Source organism: Octopus sinensis, linkage group LG7, assembly GCF_006345805.1.
Source record: "Octopus sinensis linkage group LG7, ASM634580v1, whole genome shotgun sequence".
Lineage (NCBI taxonomy): Eukaryota > Metazoa > Mollusca > Cephalopoda > Octopoda > Octopodidae > Octopus > Octopus sinensis.
The window spans coordinates 38,529,371-38,535,370 of NC_043003.1; the positions used below are offsets into that span (position 1 = coordinate 38,529,371).

General features: G+C 33.4%; 1 protein-coding gene across 5 annotated transcripts in view; it reads right to left on the minus strand.

Moving 5' to 3' along the window:
* Positions 1-6,000, minus strand: part of LOC115213787 (stearoyl-CoA desaturase 5) — a 123,318-nt gene that overhangs the window by 39,850 nt on the left and 77,468 nt on the right. Inside the window, exon 1 of one of the 5 annotated variants that reach the window (XM_036504714.1) lies at positions 2,518-2,542. The exons of the other annotated variants lie outside the window; for them this stretch is intronic. The gene's annotated coding sequence lies outside the window, so the exon portion shown is untranslated. Of the gene's footprint in view, positions 1-2,517; positions 2,543-6,000 lie in introns of those variants that run through there. 5 annotated transcript variants of the gene reach the window in all.

The window sequence follows — 6,000 nt, forward strand, 5'->3', positions numbered from 1 at the left end:
AGCACCTTACACAAGCTTTATATGTTGTACACATGCATATGTGTTCAAGGTGTTAGTATCTTAAGATGTATGTAGCATACGAGTGTACGTGGTTACAACTGAACTGCAAACATGCTTAACAAATTATGCCATCAATTGTTTAAAATGTCATCTTAACCAGAAAAATCAGACAAGCTTGGTGGCCTCTGTTCAAATAACATGCTACTTTGCCCCTTACTGAATCAACAGTAATCTTGCTGTGCTCAAACAGGTACAAGATGGGGTATTGTTAATCATCTCTTATGTTGTTATTTTTAACAATTTTACATCAAACTAGTATTGGAGGTTAATTGGATAATTTTATTATTTCTTATATAGGAACTAAGATATTCATATGATTCACATATTTGGAGTATTTTTATAGCTGGATGTCTGACTTTTTCTTAGTATTGAGTAATCTGTAATCTGTGATGTAAGAGTGATAATATAGTTTGACAATACTGTTGCAGAGCTAAAGCCAACAATAGCTAGAACAAGATTTCAATTCATAAACAAGGAGCTTGAAGTTTTGTAGCACAACATCATAGTAACTGAACCCATATTAAAATAAACTTCCATGATAGCCCTTTCCACCACTTCACCCCATAGTGAGCCATTACACATTAGCTGTAGGAAAATTTGAACTATTTCACCATCAATATAGTTACTTAACTCTTTAGTGTTCAGATTAATTTGTCAAATGTAATGCTTATCTGTTCACATTAATTTTGGTTTATTCAGGTTCAAGTGGGGTGTCCACAATATTTGCTTTTAACTTTGTTAATTTTCTACACACAGATTTGAAATTTTGTAAATGGGTGCTTATATGCTAGTGGTTTATAGTTACCTAATTTTAGCTGATCTTTCTGATTAAATTTGACTTTTATGGGCAGGTAAATTTAATTAACAGGTGTAAAAACAATAACATTGTGAGTAAACACTAAAATTCATATTCTTAATACAGCTTTACCTGTTTGATACTAAAACTATCCCAGATGTCAACCGCCAACAATTTTGTTTTTCAAGATGAGGTACATTTATTTGTATTAATTAAAATACAGGTGTAATCGGTACAGGATTTTATTGTTTCTCTATATTTCATTCAAACATTTTCATTGAAAATAATGTACAAAACTCTTTTACTAGTCAATATACCATTGGCTATGTACTCTCATACAATTTTAATTAATTCATTTACTTAATAGAATGCATCTATTAAAAAAAGCTCATTAACAGGTGAGACAAAGGTGAATACAGGTGTGTAACATACTGAAAATTAATATGTATTTCTCACTTTCACAAATTATTTACAATAAAATGAAAAGGAATATATGATAAAATAATATAGTTATGACATATTTCTGTGATGAAACTGCCCAAAGCACCCTTTACACAAGGGCACTTTGCAAAAGGAACACACATACGAAGTCTCAATCTGATACCTTTTTGCAGCGAAAGCCTGCAAACTTTTTTTTTTCTTCGATTTATCTCTTCAACTTTATGAAAGTCAATATTTTCTCTGTTGACATCCACCTCAGTTAATTTTGCTTTTCTTCCAGTTCTGTGCTTTCTAGAAGAAAAGCCCTCACATAACTGAGATGCGATGTCAACTAGAAATTTTAAATGGTCATAGTCCTTTGGTGGCAGAGGTACCTTGTGGTTTTTTACATATACAACATATGAATTAACTATAGCTAAATTAACTAAAAACCACAAAATGTACCACTGTCATTTCTTCCCAGGTTGACCAACTGAGTAATATGCCTGATATTGGTCAGATTTATCAACCCTACCCATATATTTGTTATAACAAATATTCACTAGGGGTTTCCCCTCAGCACCAATACCAGGTTGTTTATTAGTAGACAAAAATAAAATGTCTGTTGTCTTTGAAAGCAGTAGCTAATAAATTTTCCTTTTGCATTTGTAAAATGTCCCCTTTTTTTTCAATTTTGTTTTCATTTCATGGGGTAAACCTTTATGGTTGCCCATAACAGTATTGCACATGTAAATACTTACATGAGCAAGATTTTCTGCCAAAGCCACTGAAGGAAAAAAAAAAAAACGGTCAAAATAGAGGTGTCGGTGCTGATGGTGAAATGGTTCAGTAAGAGACCATACTACATCATGTCCCAATCCATATGGTCTGTTTCCATTATATTTTTTACCTGTGTAAACATCAAAGTTTACACAATATCCAGTGTCTGATTCACAAACTTCTCATACCTTGATTCCCCATTTAGTAGGTTTGGTTGGCATATACTGCTGAAAATGTACTCTGCCCTTATAGCATATCATGGCTTCATCTACACTGAGATTTTCCCCAGGTAGATATACAGTTTTATAATTATTAAAGAGTAAATCAATTACAGGACGTACTTTGTGCAGTTTGGTTTGTTTTCGCTGGGGCCATTAGCAGAATCAGTTAAATGTAAATACTGAGATATTTTCAAATACCTCGTCTTCGACATTATACATGAGATATACGGATCGCCATACTTTATGTGAGGACTCCAGTAATTCCACAGTCAAGGAAGCTGTTTAACACCAAACATAATATTGATTGTGAAGAACGCTCTCAATTCCACAGTATAAGTTGGCTGCCATAGTGGATCGTTTCTTCCGCGAATAGAAATTATACATTGCGCATATTTGTTAGTTTCCTCTGTAACATTTTCAAAAAAACTTTCCGGTAAAAATGAAAATAGATAGTCCAATGTGGACCAGTGTTTTCTGTGAAATCAAGAATAATGTTTGGTGTTTGACCAGGTTGCCATGTTTACGATATCATTTTCATCACTTTTGTTCTCAAAATCTTCCTCGTCTGACGAATATTCACTAATATCGATATCAGATCCGTTCGATGACAAAATACTCATTTTCATTTATATTTTCTATATCGTCAAGAGTAAAAACTTCTAAGTCGGAATCGCTTCTTGCTGACAACATTTCATTAAAAACTAAGGTACAAACTTCTCTTCAAACGTTGGTCTAAACATTTTCACATGTGGTCTAAATATTTTCACACTATTTATACTTGAATAAAGGCAGGAAAGGCTTCATTTCGCATTATCTCAAAGCTAAGAGAATTCAATAACGTGATTTTTTTTTTTTTTTTTTAGCAATTTTGTAGAGCAGTCGGATACGGCCGGATTTGGCCAGTTTCAACACCTATTCATTACTCTCAAAGAGTATGTATGTATGTATGTATGTATGTATGTGTGTGTGTATGTGTGTGTGTATGTATATATATATATATATATATATATATATATATATATATATATATATATATATATATATATATATATATATATTACACATTCAGAATTTTAATATCAGTTTTTCCCCATGTTGGCATTGGCTGTTCAAGCCTGTCGTACATCATTCCCAATTACCTCAAGCTTTAATATTTCATGGAGCCCAATAGTCTAAAAACTGATCTTGCTATGTTTTCTTCTGCTATGACTACCTTCTACTTATAGTACACAACATTTTTTTCCACCAAGCACTCACTTCCATATCACATGTCTAGCTTATCAGTCAGTTCTCTTGATATCATTAATGCCAGCCATTCACTTAGCTCACATGTGCTCAACCTGTTACACAGTTAACATCACAGATCTTGCTTCATTTCTTTCCAGCCTCTGACAACCTTTTCTCCATATTTAGTTCTCATGAAAATGTACTCACAGCTCATCTTTAGAATAAATTGAATCCTAAGCATGGATTAAATGCTTAAAGGTTCTCACCCCGTCCTCTCTCTCAATATGTGTGTATATGCAAATAATTTTCAGATTGATTACATGAGAAATTTTCTAGTTTTGCAATGTCTGAGACCAGACTTAGAGCCCTTAAACAACTAATGGACACCAGGAACCAATAGAGAGTCTCTACATGGTCACTCAACCATCTAAAAATATTAACCAAATCTCCCTCAAATCACATCTTACTATCTGTAAAGAAAAAAAAGTAAAAAAATATGTAAAAATCACTGATGATCTTAAACAAATTGACAGAAGAGCTAATATGTAACAGGTGCACAGTAGTTAGCAGTTGGAACGTCAACAAAGTTTTATCTTTCTAATGCTCAGAAGAATAGTTACAAGCAGTTGACAAGTTTCTGACATCCACGTAACCTAACCAACAGTTGAAGTGAATATTGTGAAAGTAAAGTAGCTAGAGTTAGAATGGGATGGAAAAAGTTTAGGAAATTACTACCTCTGTTGGAAACAAAAGATTTCTCAATCTGAGTGAAAAGTAGATTGTGTATAGTTGTTACGAAGTGCAATATATATATATATATATATATATATATATATATATATATATATATATATCACCGTGACCGACCAGGCCATCAGATGTTACATATCGCTGGTCACAATGCGCTTCACATTGTTTTAGCCTTCAAATGACGCCACCCCACTGGCTAAGCAAGCAGGCCAACAGAAGAAAGAGTGAGAGAAAGTTGTGGCGAAAGAGTACAGCAGGGATCGCCACCTTCCCCTGCCGGAGCCTCATGGAGCTTTAGGTGTTTTCGCTCAATAAACACTCACAACGCCCAGTCTGGGAATCGAAACCGCGATCCTACGACCACGAGTCCGCTGCCCTAACCACTAGGCCATTGTGCCTCCATATATATTAACCCTTTAATATCCACACATATTCAGCTTTTAAATCACTGGATTACTGCCCTTACATCAATACCTTATAAAGGCATATTTTAAATTTTCTTCCTTTGTTAATTTTATTTCCAATATCCTAATTAGCCCAAAGCCTAAACAACAGTCATTTCTATTTTACTTAATTTTTCAAAATACGATATAACTCCACTATTTATTCACTTATATTTTCCTCCATGAAATATATTATATATATATATTAGGGTAATAAGAATTATAGAAATTATTATTACCAGTGCCTAGCACAAAAAAAAAAAAAAGTCAATAGACTATATATTATTCACATAAAAATATCGAACACATTAAGAGGCTTCCAAATAGGAAAGCCTATTTTCTACTGCTCTTTCTAGCACAAGGCTTTCCTATCTGGAAGCCTCTTAAAGTGTTCTAATGTACACGATATTTTTATGTATATATATATATATTATATATATATATTAGGGTAATAAGAATTATAGAAATTATTATTACCAGTGCCTAGCACAAAAAAAAAAAAAAGTCAATAGACTATATATTATTCACATAAAAATATCGAACACATTAAGAGGCTTCCAAATAGGAAAGCCTATTTTCTACTGCTCTTTCTAGCACAAGGCTTTCCTATCTGGAAGCCTCTTAAAGTGTTCTAATGTACACGATATTTTTATGTATGTATATATATATATATATATATATATATATATATACACACCCAGTACCTTGTTATTTTCTCATGCTAAGCCTCACTGAGGAAATGACAAGGGACCAGGAGATGTGGCGATTTGCTATACTTGATAAGATGTGTCAAGCTAAGTAAAAGCTGCTATTTTCCACACATACAAGCTCTACACAATTTCTGTTGTTAGAAATGAGGGGTAGCAGCAAGTGTGTGACAACTTGTTCTCATCACAAGTGTCTGATGAGGATAGGCTTTTGGTAGTGGTGGCAATAAGAGTGACAGAAGAGCATTATATAAATGCTTGCAACAGAATGAACTCAGTTAAAGACACCAAAGATCCAGCTGGTGGTAACTATGTTAAGCCCTGGGTCATCCCTGACTGAGCACACTGATGATGAAAGACAGTCTAACCTTGATTGCTGCATCATTTTATCCAAAATATAGTCTTTTACTATAAGATTACATTTTCTAATGTGTTCTTTTTCAAATTAGGAGGGTACAACTGGAGAAAATTTGACTAATATTTCTGAGGACAACATAAAGGTTTCCATATGTGCTGAAACTGGAAAGTGTACGAGGCCTTCCGACCAAATTCTTTACAATATTGTAACAACAACAACGACAATAATAATTGCTATA